Here is a 7,677-nt window from a genome sequence, read left to right as displayed (position 1 = left end):
CCCCTGACCACAGCCGGCCTGCCTCCCAGGAGCAGGCTGACAGGGAGAAACTCTTTCCAGGAAGCTCTGGCAGCAGAGGCTGCCCTGAGGCCAGGCAGCGGGGGAGATGGGAGCAAGTGGGCTGGCTCTCCCAGGGTAGCCGCCATCCGCTGCCTGCTGTCCGTCCCAGAGGCCGGGCTGCACCCTTCCTCCGGGCACCAGCATCAAGCACTCAAGGCCCACTGGCGAGAGGTGTGCAGCCCGGGACCATCCTGACCCATGGGCTCAGAGGAGGCACTGGGCAGGGGGGTGGGGTGGAGGGAGGGATGGGGGCGTGGGGGTGGGGCACGGAATTGGAATGGCCTCCAGCCCCGCCCGCCCTGGCCGGAAACCTGGGACCCAGGGCTGTGTGCCTGCAGTCGGGCCCGGGATCCCTGTCTGGAGGCTTTCGCCACGGAGATCACAACCCGGACTGGGTCCCGCTCCCTCGAGGAGAGGGGTGAGGGGATCCGCTGGGGTAGGGGTGCACTCCGGGTGTCGGCTGTCGGGGGATCCGGCGGTGAGGGGGGACAGGCTGAGGGGGAGGGGTTGCTGGGAGTGGAAGTGACCCGGCTGAAGGGTGGGGGGTAATTCAGGGGTGAAGGGTGATGGCACTACCTCTGGATGGTGGGGGGGACCTGGGGTGAGGCATGAGGGGTCAGCTTGGTTTGCGGGGGCTGTAGCTTAGGACCTAGTGGGGCACATACCTGGGGCAGGGTCTTGGTTGGGAGAAGCAGCCTTGTCTTAGGGGTGCAATGGATCGGATCAGGGACCTGGCCTGGCAGGGGGTGGGGAGGCATTGACTGGGTGGGGGTCGGCGAGCAGGGAGAGTGGGGCTGATGGGGTGTGGCCTGGCCCTGGGTCCGTGGTGGTTCTAGCTGGGTGCCGGGACCCTGTGGGGGGCGGGGTGGGGGCGTTGGGGTTGGGGACCTGGCCAGCCCTGGCCGCGGGCTGGGCGCGCCCCACCGCCCCACCGCCCGTCTCCACTCGCAGCATCCCTACTGCAGGAGCCCCAGCCAAGCGTCCGTGCTGCGGGCGAGCAGGAGGGGGAGGGGCGCACACAGCCGTGCACGAGCGCGCCCAGAACGTGAGGACGCTGGGTGGGATCTGGGTGCTCCTGGACCAGCTCCCGGAGGAGGAAGGCGGCCTGGGGTCTGGGCTGCCCGCCGCTTGCTGTCGCCCCTGCTGCTGTCGCGGGACAGGTAAGGGGGTGCTGGTCGGGGATTGCAGGTCAGGGAGTCCGCGGGTGAGGCCTGGGCTTTGCAGCTGGGGAGGCGCACGGTGAGGGAGGGGTGCGATGTGAGGTCCAGGCCGCGCGTCCTGGTTGGGACCCTGAGGCGGGTCCTGGGCCTGCTGCCCTGGTTGGGGTGCCCCTCCCCCCAATTATTCACTGAACCCCGTGGCTTTCTTGGCCGCTGTTCATATGCGGGTTTGGGAAAGTGTGAGCAGCCCCGGGAGATGGGAGGGCGCTGGACGGCCCTGGACCATCTGAGACTAGTCCTCAGGCCAAGCGTGGCCTTCCCACGCAGGTGGACCTGCCCTGGGAGTGGAGGCCGCCCCGGACCCTGTGGGGCACAGGCGAGCTGGGGGCAGAAGAAGGGGCGAGGCCGGGCATTTGGGAGCTTGTTAGCCTGCCCCCTGAGATCTAAAGCTTCTGACCAGTGTATTTTCTGTCTTTTGAGGACTCTCCCTCCTGTTTTCCACAGTGGCTGCACCAAACGACATTCCCACCGACAGTGTAGGAGGGTTCCCTTTTCTCCACAGCCTCTGTAGCATTGATCCTTTGTGGACTTTTCAATGATGGCCATTCTGAGGTGAGCTGACACCTCATTGTAGTTTTGACTTGTATTTCTTTGGTAACTAGCAACATTGAGCCTTTTTTCATGTGCCTCTTACTGGTCACTGGTATGTCGTCATTGCAGAATTGCTTCTTGTCTTCTGCCCATTTTTGGATTGGGTTGTCTTGCGATTATTCAGTTGTATGATCTGTTTCTATATTCTGGAAATTAACCCCTAGTCAGTCTCATGTTTGGCAAATATTGTCTCCCATTTCATAGGCTGTCATTTTGTTCTGCTTGTGGTTTCCTTTGCTGTCAAAAGCTGATGAATTTTGTTTGGTGCCATTTTTGTGTTTATTTGTGCTTTTATTTCTATTGCTTGGGTAGACTCTCCTAGGAGAACATCACTGAGGTGTATGTCAGATAATGTTTGGCATATATTTTCTATGCAGAAACCAAATGGTTAACTCTGAGAAAGGAAATACAGTGCTTGAAATAAGAATTTTACTTGATGACATTAATAGATATTATAATTCATGGGGAATAAAATAATTTTTATTTATAAAAATAAAACAAACTGAAACAGACGGAAAGATACTGAAGACAGGAGTAGATTAAAAATTTGTAGGCCAATGTTAATGAATGTAACATGTATAATTCAAGTTGAGAAGGAAGAGAGAATTTAGGGGTGAGGCAGGGAGATAGGAGGGGAAAAAAGTACAAAAATGTATATTTGATTATAATAAAACAGGTCAGTAATCAACAACAGGGAGAAAAACAAAGGAAGCCACACGAAGGATCATAACAGTTTTATTGCTCAGAATAACTAATATGAAGAACTCAAAAAAGCAGCTGTTGTGAAAGATATAGGAGCAATTATTGACTCCTCAAAGGAAACTATGCAAACGGGAAGACAGCAGAAAATTTAATTTTAAAGAAGAGATTCACTGAAACGGGAACCAGGTTGCAAGTTAATCCAGTTCTGGGTGAGATGTGGTTCTGACAGCAGAACACTCTGGCACAATATAGTCCAGCTTAAGGATTAATAATAATAATATGTGCTATGTGCCAAAACCTTTTCTAAGCTCTTTATATGCATTATCTCATATCTTAACATTCTAAGTTGCAGCTACAGTTGTTACTACTTTTTGCAGATGAAAGTCAAATTCCTATAGTTGTGCAACTGAATAATGTCCTGCAATGAGAAATTGGTAAAATTATGATTGAAATCAGTGCACCTTGACTCTAGTGATTTTTCTGTAGTTTTCATAATTGTATAATTGTATTTCATGGTTGTATATGCAAAGTGATGAATGAAAATCCTATTAGGTACCCAGGGCCAGACATGTACAGAGGTGAGGAGACCGTCTGATCCTTCTTTGTCCTGAAAGCAGGAGCAGTTCTGTTCATGAGGGCACAGTGACTGTCGCTGACAAAATTCCTCTCAGTATTGTTAAAGCTCATATATTAAACCCTCTATGACTAGATGCTGTTATTCTTTGTCTTCACAAACCACAGAAGAGGTTACTTGTTATTGATTGATGCCATACAGCCTCAATAGTATTGTTTGGGTGGTCAATTTTGGCTGCTTTTCAATGGGTTAAAGAAGCAGTAAACTCAGAAGCGTCCATATTGTTTTATATTGTCATCAACAACAAAACAAATCCAGACTTGGTAAAAAAAATCTGACTTGGTAAAAAAAATCCCCAGTGGTTTTGAAAATGTTATTTTATCTGTATGCTTTGTCCTACATCAGTGTACCATATATGCACAGAAATGTTTCTTTACTCTTTATTATTTTTTCAAATCTATTTGATTATTCTTACACCAATGCCACCTTATTAATGCCTTCATACTAAATCTTGATAATTTACAGGGTGATTCTCTTAGCTTTGCTAGTCTTAAGAATTGTCTTGTGCATTCTTGGCCTTCATGGTTTCCATATAAATGTTAGATTAATCTTGGCAATTTCCACAAAAGCAATTAAATATTTTTGCCCTTTCAGAGAGGTCTACTGACATACTTCTTTCTGACACCTTGTTACAAATTTTGAAAGTGGGAAAGACATCATTTTTGGGAGGCTTCCGTAGGTAACAGAAATCACAGTCATTTGGGAAGAACATGTAGAAAATGCCTTTTTCCTTTGCTGCACAGAAGGGAATTGTAAAGTTGTCTTGATGATGTATGTATAGGAGAGAAGTACACATACAAGGGTCATGACAAAGGTCACCACAGCACAGGCGATGACCACCTGCTCTATAAGGCATGTTTCTGAGCTGGAGATCTTTAGGAGAAAGGCTGCATCAGAGACAAAGTGGTCAACAACATTGGAGTCATAGAGTTCCAAGTTTAGTTCTAGACTAAGTGGGGGAATTATCAACAAGCCAGAGGTCCAGCAACAAAGGATGAGTCTTCTACAGACCTTCTTGTTCATGATAGTCACATAATGTAGGGGTTTGCAGATGGCTATGTATTGATCATAGGCCATGGTGGCCAGGAGAAAAAATTCAGTATCAGCAAAGAGGCCAGTAAAAATACTCGAATGGCAAAATTGTCATATTCGATTGTCTTGTAACCTGTTGATAGGTTGTACCAATATTTGGGAGCACAAGCAGATGTAAGTGAGATTTCCAAAATGGAGAAATTTTGTAGGAAAAAGGACATAGCAGTTTTCAGGTGAGAATCTCTGAAGGTGAGGGAGATGATGGTTAGGTTCCCAGTTAGATTCAACTTGTAGGTGAGAAATAGAAATGTGAAAATCACAGTCTTCATTTGTGGATCATCAGTCAACCCCAGAAGGATAAATGTTGTTATTTTGTGGTTTCTCATCATTGACTTCTGCCTTTGACTCAGTCTGCACTTATGATTCAGAGATATTTGATATGAGGGGAGTGATATTAATGTCACATAGGAAAAAAGTATTACTCAACAAACTATGTGAAACTATCAGAGATGTAATTAAAACATTTTTATTATAAATATTGTTTTCTATTTTTCACAATTATAAAAAAGTTTTACAAGAAGTATCATAACTTTTTATTGGAATATTTTCAGAATAATTGCTAGAAGTAAAACTTCTTCAATAAATTGGAAGTTTATTTTTAGAAAGATAATGAGCTAATCATGTAGGGTAAAGTAATTAAAATTACCCTCCATGTCACCAGTGCAATAGTAACTTTGGATAGACATTCATGTTATTATTAGCAACTTTTTTTCTTTATACAGCATGAGGATTATTACCTTAAGTTAACCAGGGATTTATCTGTGTCAAGGCTAGGTTCCAGGTTATTTTGAGGTATAAATCACATAGAATGTATGTGTTATAATTGTACAATTTGATTAATTTTCACAAATTTATACACCTCTAAACCAAAATCCTAATAAAGACAGAGCATTTCCATCTTTTCTTATTTCCCCCCTCTCCAGTCACAGGCAGCCAGCCATGTACTTTCTGTCATTATAGGTTCAGTTTATTAAAAGTCTATTGTGTTTTCTAGAGTTTTGTACAGTTGAATTATACTGTATGTATGCTATTGAGCCTGGCAACTTTCACTTAGCATAAAATTTTGGAAATTCGTGTTTGTTATTGCATAAGTAACTCATGAAAAGTTGATTTTAGTGACTTGTGTTAAAATTAAAGCTTTATTTAAAAGGGTGAACATACACAAATGAAACTACCACCACAATCACGATAGTAACATAACCATCACTCCCCAAGAGGAGCAATTCCAAAATTCATCCAATTGTACATCTGAAATATGTATAGTTTACTGTATAAGAGAATGACTATAACTCAATTTAAAAAAATTTGGTGGATTCAGTATATTAATACCATTTTGAAACCATTACCATTATCTAAATTTAGAACATTTTTATCATCCCCAAAACAAAACCAGTATTAGTAACTTCCATGCCCCACTACTTCCAGTTACCAGCAAGCAAAAATCTATATTCTGTCTCTGTGGAATTGTCAATTCTGGACTTTTCATACAGTGGAAAATTAGGATATGTGGTCTGTTGTGACTGGCTTCTTTTGCTTAGCATGTATTCAAGGTTCATTCATGGAGTAGCGTATATTATTTCTTCATTTCTCTTTTTTTTTTTTTTTTTTTTTGCCAAGTCCTCTTCTGTCGTATTGATGTGCTGCAGTTTGTATATCCATGCATATGTTGGTGGACATTTGGGTTGTTTTCACTTTTTGGATACTATTGTGAATCATGCTCCTATTGCATCCAGGTTCAAATTTGTGTGTTTACATATATTTTCAGTTCTCTTTGGTATGTGCTGAGGAGTAGAATTGCTGGGTCATTTGGTTACTCTTTGTTTAATTTTTGAGGAATTACAAAGTTGTATTCCAAAGGTGATGCACGATTATGAATATTCAGCAAAGAAACATTGTTTTGGTATCTTCACATCTTTGCCAACTCTTGTGTTGTCTGCCTTTTTTTGTTTTAACCATCCTAGTGGGTGCAAAGTGGCATCTCATTGTGGTTTTAATTTGCATTTCATCAGTGATTAATGGTGTTGAGTATCTTTTTATGCGTATTTTGGCCATTTATATATCTTCTTTGTAGAAATGTATATTCAGAGTCTTTGCCTTTTTAAAAATTGGGTGTCTTTAGTTATGGGGTGTTAGAGTTCTTTATATATCCTCTATAGAATTCCCTTATCAGGTATATGATTTTCAAACATTTCTCCCATTGCATGGGTTGTCTTTTCAGTTGTTAATAGTGTTGTTTAAAGCACAAAAGCTTTAATTTTGATAAAGTCCAATTTATGCATTCTTTTTGTTATTTGTGATTATGCTGTCATTTCTAAGAAACTGTTTTTCAATCCAAAGTGACAAAGATTTAATGTATTTTTCAAGAGTTTTATATTTTTAGCACTTACATTTGAGCCTTGGGTCCAGTTTGAGTTAACTTTTGTTTATGTTGTGAGGTAGGTGTCCATTTTCACAATTTTGTACGTGGTTATAGAGTTGCCTCAGCACCATTTGTTGAAAATCTGTACTTTCTTCATTGGATGATCTTGGCACTCATGTTGATATGTGTTGACCGTAAATGTAAGGGTTTACTTCTGGATCCTCAGTTCTAATCTGTTGGTCTAAAATATCTATCCTTATACAGGATAATATTTTGATTACTGTAACTTTATACTAAGATTTTAAAGTCAAGAACTGGGAGTCCTCTAGTTTTTTTTACCTTCCAAGATTGTTTGGCTTATTTTTTATCCTTTTATTTCCACATGAATTGTAGTGTCAGTATGCCACTTACTGCAAAGTGGCAGCTACAATTCTGATAGGGATAGCAATGGATTTGTAGGTTCATTTGGGGAGTATTGTCATCTTAACAATATTAAGCCTTCCAGATGATGACTATGAGGTATCTTTTCATTCTGAGGCTTTCTTTAATTTCTTTCAAAATGCTTTGTAAATAGTTTCAGAATGGTTTTATAATCTTATACTTATTTTGTTAAATTTATTCCTATTTTGTTCTTTTAAATGTTGATATCTTTGGAACTATTTTCTTAATTTCATTTTCAAATTGTGCATTACTAGTGTATAGAGATGCAATTAATTTATTTTATTGACCTTGTACCCTCCAAACATGATGAATGTAGTACTTGAAACAGTCTTGTCCATTTTGTGGACTTGCTATCTACGTGATCACATCACTTACCAATAGAGAGTTTCACATCTTCCTTTTCTGTCTTTTTTTTTCCTTTTATTTATTTTTCTGTCTCTAATTGCCCTTGTAAAAACCTCCAGGGCAGTGTTGAATAGAAGTATTGAAAGCAGACATACAATGTATAATTTTTTTATGTTACTGGGTTTGTTTTTTAAGTATTTTGTAGAAGATGTTGATGTCTATTCACAAGGAAT

The 7,677-nt window shown here is 41.8% G+C and overlaps 1 long non-coding RNA gene and 1 pseudogene across 1 annotated transcript; one reads left to right on the top strand and one right to left on the bottom strand.

Annotated features, from left to right (window-relative positions):
* The first annotated feature begins 423 nt into the window (after nt 1–423).
* Nucleotides 424–2,808, top strand: LOC135320061 (uncharacterized). Its single transcript, XR_010379222.1, has 3 exons — nt 424–478; nt 1,012–1,220; nt 1,701–2,808. It is a non-coding gene; the product is annotated as an uncharacterized LOC135320061 (long non-coding RNA).
* Nucleotides 2,809–3,807: 999 nt separating this feature from the next.
* On the bottom strand, nt 3,808–4,625 carry LOC105099194 (olfactory receptor 6C68-like; annotated as a pseudogene).
* Nucleotides 4,626–7,677: the final 3,052 nt, after the last annotated feature.

This window comes from Camelus dromedarius, chromosome 36 (assembly GCF_036321535.1).
Source record: "Camelus dromedarius isolate mCamDro1 chromosome 36, mCamDro1.pat, whole genome shotgun sequence".
NCBI classification, from domain to species: Eukaryota; Metazoa; Chordata; class Mammalia; order Artiodactyla; family Camelidae; genus Camelus; species Camelus dromedarius.
The sequence above is the reverse complement of the archived record's forward strand: the minus strand, read 5'-3'. Positions and strand labels throughout refer to the sequence as shown.